Source organism: Opisthorchis viverrini (assembly GCF_000715545.1).
Source record: "Opisthorchis viverrini unplaced genomic scaffold opera_v5_60, whole genome shotgun sequence".
Lineage (NCBI taxonomy): Eukaryota > Metazoa > Platyhelminthes > Trematoda > Opisthorchiida > Opisthorchiidae > Opisthorchis > Opisthorchis viverrini.
The window spans coordinates 879,478-888,111 of record NW_008751712.1 but is presented as its reverse complement, the minus strand read 5'-3'; positions in this window follow the sequence as shown (position 1 = coordinate 888,111).

Here is an 8,634-nt window from a genome sequence, read left to right as displayed (position 1 = left end):
GAACGGCCGTGTTCCTGTTCTGGCGTAATTATTCCTGTGAGTCCACACCAGAGGAGAGCACTGGACTCGAGTTTCGCTCTTATTAGAGTAGTGGTTACACGCTCGCTTCGCATGTCAGATGTCCGGGGTTCAAATCCCGGCACGGCCATTGGATATGCACTGCTGATGAGCTCTAGTAAGAGCGAAACTCGAGTCCAGTGCTTCCTTTTGGTGTGGACTCACCGGAATAATTACGCCAGAACAGGAACACGACCGTTCAAAGGAGGGTGCTGTGGCTATGATTTGTTTTAATCAGAACTCACACTTTTAGTGCCAGTGCAACGCAAACTGTCAGCCATCTTTGGTGAATTGACCACGCGGCTACACCAGATACATTTGGTTAAAGTAAATCCGCATTCCTAAGGTTTAGTCCCCTTAATTACAATGTCAGATGACTGAGGTTTATGCGAGTCGACGCTCATAGGTGAAAACTACCATCATTTAATCTAACAGACCGCAGCGCATTCGTATTTTCAATCGACTGACTGAGTTAGAAGCATAATTTTACCTTATATGGTATATCATCTACGTAAACAGATAGATTTTTGAGCTTGTTAAAAAATCGATCAACCTAAGATCACTAAATTCTAGAAGATCTCCACAATCGGAGTTGTTCCACGCTCTAGAGTACATTAGGTGCTCTTTTGTATAAAGTTGCGAATGATTGCCTTAAATGCAATTTATTATATGGGGCTTGTAAGTGCCCTACACACATGTGAAGTTTATTTCATCCGTATACGTGGATTTTCATTCCAGTTTTATTCTCGCCATGCTTCTGGAGCATCAGTTCCTGAAAATATCAGTAGGTTACACACACAAACACACACCACAGAAATGTTTCATACCCGTTTCATTCCTTGCGGCGGAGTGATCCATTATGCCCCATTTGGTTAGACGAATAAGCACCATTCGTATCATTCCCAGCGGCAAAATAACAGAAAAAACTAGTTATCATGTGATGCAGGAATGTGAAACATGCAGACAATTCTTCCGTACAATTCCCAGTCTACTCTCCACCAACCTGGTGATGTGTCATTCAAAAAACTCCTTGGTCGTAAATGTTTATCTCTATGGTGTCAGTACTCTGTAAACTGGGAACGTCTTTCCTCAAAACTGGAGAACTTTGTTTCTTCAAATTTCTCTAAGCAGAAGCACTCAAAACGCTTTCTGATTCCATGAGCATCTGAATCACATTGCGATGAGAAACATTAGCCTGGGAACACCTTTTCCTTATGGGCACGGTTGCAAGCCTAACGAGTGATGTCATTCGTATCGTATTTTGAGCAAGTAGCCTAAGACTTGCGCCACCCCTTAAACGTGCCACTCAAAAGTTGTATCGAAGTGTGCAAGGAAAGAATGACAGATGATTTTCTCCTATCCGTAATGATTGCGTTCCTGGCGCTTAGTCGAGAACCTTCAAGATCATTTGGCGCGGTCTGTCCAGAAAACACCGTCAACGCTGCAGGAAATACTTGAAGATAACTCAGCATTTTCAGTTTCATTCAGGGGTCATCATATTTGCTGCACTTATTTATTCTCCACAGCTGGATGAAAGGACTTTCTCGAGATATTTCATGCGTCTTCAAAGAGTGAGCTTGTGAGAAATCCCTGCTGGTGGGTTTCCGTATTCATCTCTCTTGATAACGCCAGTAGGTGGTTCATTTTTTCGCAATATTGGCTTTTGAAAATGTAGAAGTTGAGAGCGACGTACGAAACATGGGACAGTTCAAAAATCACATAGAAAGCTGAGTTATTTTAGTATAAATATTCGACTCTACCCTATGTCTACCACGGTCTAATTCAACGTATTATTCTCCAGTATATGTGTGATAAATTTTTTAAACTATCTCAAGGTTGAGCAGTACTGGCTGTAAGGACAAACCGATGTATGTCCAATTATTTATTCTCCACAAACACAAAATAGTTTTGGTACAGGTGTATCTATAAAAACTGCAAAGAATTCAGTCGCTTCTACTTTTAAGTTGATGACTAGTTTTGGTTTTTTGAATTGTGAGAAATGAAGAATTTTGTGGCTGCTCCAATAAATAATAGCCCTAAGCCTTTGTCGTTAGTTTGTGACCATCTATACGTGAGACCAAACCCAACAGTACCCCGCTATTTGTTTATGTTGCCTCCGACCTCTTCTATTATGTAGTCCTGTATAGGTAAAACCGCACCTAATTACTTAACTAATAAACAGGGATAAAATGACAAATCGTGATATTCTGAACTAGAGCCAGCAAAATGCTCTGTGAAAACTCACATAATTATGACAAAAAATTCAATAACGCCGACAGACGATTTCAGCCGAAGAGGTGAAATAATCAGTTAGTCTTTTGGATACCCACAGTGTAAGAACTTGGCCAGAGTAAGCATTGTGAAGAACCTAAGTAAAACCTGCCAGTTCTGAGTTCTACACCAAACAAAATATAAAACATTACAAGTAATATGCAAAAGGTGCTGATGAGTGACTGATGCACGTGTGGTTTATGTATGGTTCACTTGCATATCTGGTTCCCGTAAATTGGTGGGCGCATTCCGAATTATGAACGATTGGTTCATCGTAACGTTATTTTTTGAGGGCCCTTTATAATCAAACTTCCGTACAACGAACAACAATCCATCAGGTCAAATCCAACTACGGCCGAGTAACAGCGGCATTCGACAGGGAGTGATAATCTGAATAAGCATCCTGGCCAATGTGTGCGAAGGCATCCACCGGATCCGTGATAGCTTATGTCTATGAGACGTGGCTTTGCCAAAAATTTGATCTACGAAGACTAGAAGTATTCAACCAACGGAGTTTGCGAAAAACACCCAACCTAACTGCAATGTCAAGAGTATTGAATGTTGGTTCCAGAGCCAAATGATATAACGTCTATGCCTCTCTAGAATGATCCGGAGGCGCAGGCTACAGTGGCTGGAACAAGTCCTGCACAAACCAGACTCCGAACTGTCAGTAATCTCCTTGATTTCACTGCCTTGCTCAGAATGGCGCTGTCTCACCGAGGCAGTTGCAACCTAGCTATATACAGTAGGACCGTCGTTAGACTGCTTGATCCATAGCTGATCACTCGGATCAATCAGTGGAAAGAAAGTGGAGGACGTTAGGCCCCTACCTTGCCGTCGGGCGTCCTTCATAACCTGTAGTTATCCTGGATAGACTCAAAGTCGACTTATCTTCTACGCAAGGAAACTCGGAGTAAAATATATCAAAAAGGAGTTTACAATAAACTGGATTCGAAACGGTTGTTAAACCGTTCGCATCTCAAAGCAACGTCTACGAAGTATAGAAAAGATCTCCTGGATGGACGTTTGCTCCTGCGAAGATCACCATCAAGCTTAGTATCGTGTACAGTAGTTTGCTACAGCCCCCATGAGAGTGCCCTAGAATTATCCGTCTTGTTGCACGTGGCCGCTTGCGTGAGTGCAAAGGTTACAGCGGCCCCGCACTGTTTAGAGGGCACTTTTTGACATTGATCCAATCAATATCGATCGTGCCTGTATGAAATGCCTGAACACTGATTACATTCGGTAGTGCTACTGTAGTTTGCATGAGCTTGCATCAGCTCTTGCTTAATTGATTGAATGACTCACCTTACTGAATGCTTAAGATTTTGCTGGGGTTTTAGGGACTCACTAGGTTTCGGTTACTTTCAGCTATCTGACCTTCCTGATAGATAGCGTTGAAAGTTTGCAGGCGGAAGCGTGAAGCTCCTTTCATCAAGTAAGTAAACAGAAAATGAGGCGGGTAACTCAGCACGATAAGTAAGTAACCACCGAAATGACTGCCCCTAATCCCACGGACAACTCAAAGGAGGTACCAGGTATCTCTGCTGGTAATCCCAAATAAGGATCCGCGGGCCACATTGTGGAATCTTTTCTCACTAGCTTATACGGGACCACAAAATGATTTTCCGTGCGACCAAGATGAAGCGCTGATGAACAAAATTTCTAAAGGTTTTCAACAAGACATACCAAATTTGCAGCCTTTAAAGTCTTCACAATTATCTATCCGCCCCCGTTAAAAGTTGATGCTTCTCAGTGAAATTTTTCGGTCAAGGTTATCTGCGTGTTTGTTTTTTGCTTTTACCATCCGTTTTATTCTTAAACTAATGAGTCTAGATACCTACAGGGTCGAGGAAAAGGCTGGTATTTGGATGTTTAGCGGAGGGGTACTCTATCGACCCAGTCACTTTCTAGCCGTCACAATTGCGCACCTGAAATTCACTGGTGCCATACCACATCCAGGCCTTATGTAACAACAGCATTTTTCAGTCGATGCAATTAGTGATTTCCTTCTAGGAATTTTTAAACGGGGCAGGCTGGCCGAGTGATGCCAGCTCCTTGCTAAAGCTGGCCGATACAATGAGGGCGTGATGATTAGTCCTTTCAAAACTGAGTTATTCATTCCAGCGTAAGAACAAAGCGAATATAGGTGCTATCATTTCTCGAGTACCATCCAGGCACAGTGGTTCGACCGAGACTCGTAAATTCTCAGGAAGGACATAGAACTCAGTATGACCGTTAGCCACCTTCCGTCAACTACTCAAGCCTTGCTAACGAGAGAGCTGTTATTTAAGTGAGACCACTTGAAACGAAGCCCGTTCAAGAATGCCGAAAGCCAACAAATATCACTCCCGACCTGGATGAATGTACCTATAGCACAGTGGGTGCTGGAAAGCTGAAAGGCCACATGAGCCTTACGCTAATTAAACACCACTCAGATGGGTCCTTTTTGGGCTGGTAAATGACACAATGATAACGTTTATTCCCAACTTGTGGGTGGCATGCCGTCTGGCATGATCATGCATGATCAAGAACAGGATGGCCCGGAACAACCAACTCACAAGCCATGTGGAAGGCAGTCTGAATTCAGAGTTAGGAGCCATGTTCGACAGTGTTCAGAGACTCAGTATCACACACGCGCTCCGCGTCGCAGTCTGACGATCAAGCCTTATTATTTGTAGAGCCTTCGCTGTGACTGACGGATGGACGTCGTGAGATTGCTCTGCCTTGGAAAGCGGGGTGTCTGAGCATGCCATCGAACTAGCCTGTTGCTCGTCAAAGACACAACTCCCTTTGTAAGACCTACCAAGGACAGATATCTCTACAGTCTTTTTTGGTAGTCATTATTGAATATGCGGTCAAATGATATGGTGAACCTGTCAATCATCACCCCCGAATCGAACGCACTGGACGAGTTTGCTATAGATATTTAGTAGATGTGTTCTCGGTATTAGTTGCCAGACGGAGCAGTTCAGTAAAGCTTTATAGTGACGACGACATCAATTTCAGACAGACGAAGCGGAATTGAAGCAGTTTTCATAAACGGGATCAGCATAACTTGGTGACAAATTGCTGGAGCACTACCGGGTGTTCTCCGTGACACCAGCCAGCCAACTTGGAGTTATTTATGAGAAGCTAATAAGGAGTATCAAGCTAATTTTGCGGGCCTTATTAGACGATAGACTGGTAGAAGACGAGACGCTGCACAGCACCTTGACTGAGATGGAAGATATCCTCAACGACCGCTACATAGTTAAACTGATCTCGGACCCCAGTTACTACGCTGTTTAATGTCGAACCATTCGTTAATCCTTATTGATTCCTTTCTTCCATTTTTATGTTGTGCAACGCGATTTCCCCTTTTCCGTTATTTTGGTCTGTGCCTATACCACCCTTGTTGCTTTTGACCTGAACATAAACCGTTCTCTGACCTTGTCATCGGACGTGTCGTTTAAAATCACACTTGGTTTCGCTAACTTGTAAACACGTGGCTTTGAGTCGGCGTAGACTTTGAGACCCGTTGGGAATTAGCAGTTCCTAAACCGGTGTATAGCAGCCGGCATATTCCCACGATTTAAGGTTTGTAAAGCTTTATCATTTTATTATTGTACTTATATTACCGCATTTTCAGATAAACCTCCATTTAAAGAACTGGTTTTTGGGGTTTTGCGCGTAACTCGATGTGGTTCAACAGGTTGCTGAAATCAATCTATACTCCTTAGCCCAAATCATTCAACGGCTAATCATCGTGTTGATCCACGGTATTTAACTAAACCCTTGGAAGCGCCAGCCACCTAGCCGTCCCTTCTGGAATCGGTAGCCTTAAGGTACCCGTCACACGTGCATACATCAACGAAATGGCATGAAAAAGGAAGGAGCCTGAACAGAGGTGGCCTCGTTCTTTCGAGAGATGTCTCAACACCCATGGGATAGTGGGAGAAGGGCGTTATCGAGAGGAAAGTTCACACGGCTGATAAGGCAGTTTCGGGGTGCGAGTAAATCGGGGGGCATCTAGACGCTCGCCAAGTTCCACTATTGTAGGCCTCCGGACAGGATTGAGTATACTTTGGGGAGCCGAGATTCAGAAGGCCTGATCAGTGTAGTGGCTCAATCTTCAAGTGGTCTTATGGCTGGAAGAGTGTTCATTCTACCTTCAAACCAAAGGTGAAAAATTGCTTGTTTCTCCGTGTTCTGACTTCATTTGAGTAGCGTGACTTACTCCTGATTACGATAGCGCCGCTTTGTTTCCCTGCTGTTCGCTTTACCCTGTTTTGCCTCTACTTAAGTTCTGCTCCTTCGTCATTGCTTTCACGTTCTCACGCTCATGTCAACCGCTTACTTCCATTGCTCACCTCTACATGTTAGCTGTTTGCGAATGACCGTAGATAAATAGAACTGTGTAATCTCCCTTAATCCACGTCCACATCTAAGCACCTATTTCGGTTTTGTTTTTCTCTTTTAATGGTGACAAACGTCATGTGTCCGCACTCTCAGGGTAACTGCCAGTTTCATCCAAAAGAACAAACTCGTCGTGTAAACATTTGGGTTACAGGACACGCAAGTTGGCAACACTTCCAAATCCACTCATTTGTGCCGTTTTGTTGCCGTTTTTTAAGGCAGATATACTCACCACGACAATGTCCTGACAATCTTGATAGTGGGTCGCTCCCGCGACCCTAGTTTTTTCGTTCCTATTCCATAGATTGTGCCCAATAAAGCCTCGAATTCTAAGAAGTTAAAATAGTGAGAGCAGTATTTACCCTCCCGTCGATGAAGACAAGGCCACTTAGATTGCCACGCAGTAGAAATAGACAGCCATGCCAATAAACCGCCAGGCGGAAATGATCGCTATTATTTTCTCTGAGGCGAGTTTCATAATAGAGGTGCCGCTACCTCCACCGATGGACGAGGATAATTTTTGTGGAGCGGCTTCGTAATTCGCAAATAAGCTAAGTAGAAAACGCATTGGTACGACAGCATGCCACCGAAGGTTTTATGTACTGGTTAATCTGGTTCAGCAACATTCAGATGTGCGTCTATGTAAAATCTCTCGTAGAGAAAGTCGTTCCGCCATGCCCATTCCGACAATTTGTGATATGTATTAGCTAAGCTTACGCCACAGTACGGATAAACTGCGTATAGCTATCGATCTCTGTATTCGTGTTGGTCGACGGCTTCCATGCGATGAGCTACATTCAAGTGTGGTCTGCATACGGAGTGGGTGCTTGCTCGTATGCAAAAATTAAATCAGTTTGCCCTCGGCTGCACTGCTCGCGTCCTTCTTCCCCTTGTGGCGGTATAACGCATCATTTTGAAACTCAATCGGCTCACTGTCAATTTGCAGCCCACAAAGTAATTCTGGCAAAGATTGTCCAAAGAATTTTTTAAACATTTTATTATCATTTTCAAACAGTTCTTGGCAAATATGAGGCTTTCGTCTTCTATCTAGATAGCAAGCCTCGGACTAATTTCACAGGCGGTTTGGAGCAAGGTTTTGCAGAAGAATCCGGGGTTACACTAGCCTTTTGGTTTCTGAAAGCTCACCTCCGGGCATCCAACAAAGCTCCGACACACTTCTCGTCCTGAATGTACTCCTTCTACCTTTTAATTTTCCCTCCTCTTTTTCGGAACAAACGGGAAGTTTTAATGGGTCTCTGGTTTCCATCTTATCCTGCTAGGGGTGATTCTGTACGTTTCCAAAAGCGTTACTCTGTCCCCAGACCTGGAGGACAAAAATGTGGCGCCTGAGTTACCTTATTTTGATACGCGAATTCGAGCCAAGCGAACGTCTACCAATCTTATTCAGAGACACGGAGTTCAACGTGAAAACCAATTTCAGGCACGCAAATGTCGTAAATGGCCCCTATTTGCGCAATGTTTGATTGCGAAACCGAAGGCCCTGCAACTTAAACCTTTTAGGAGAAGTCGCACGGGCCGAGCAGCTTGCTGAGGCACACAGGTTTGGTGCCATCCTCCGGTGACGGCTACCGGGAAGATGTTCGTTTCTTCAAAACCTCTGTGGATGAAATAAAAATATTTACGCAAACGTGTTGCGTTTTTTTGTCTATATTGTCGCACCAAAACTCATAATAATTTTCCCTAGTTCTGCTGGAATTCATTTTAGTCAATCACAACTTTCTCAGAATTTGGCGAGCATTTTGATTTTAAAGTTACAGTACTATGGTTTCAGATGTGGCGTAGAAAGAATTTATCGCCGGATGGGCCGCTGTCTTGGCTTTAACTGAGCGATAACTATATAAGATTCATGCATACGGCTCTTAACCCAAGCACCAAGCCTTATTTAAT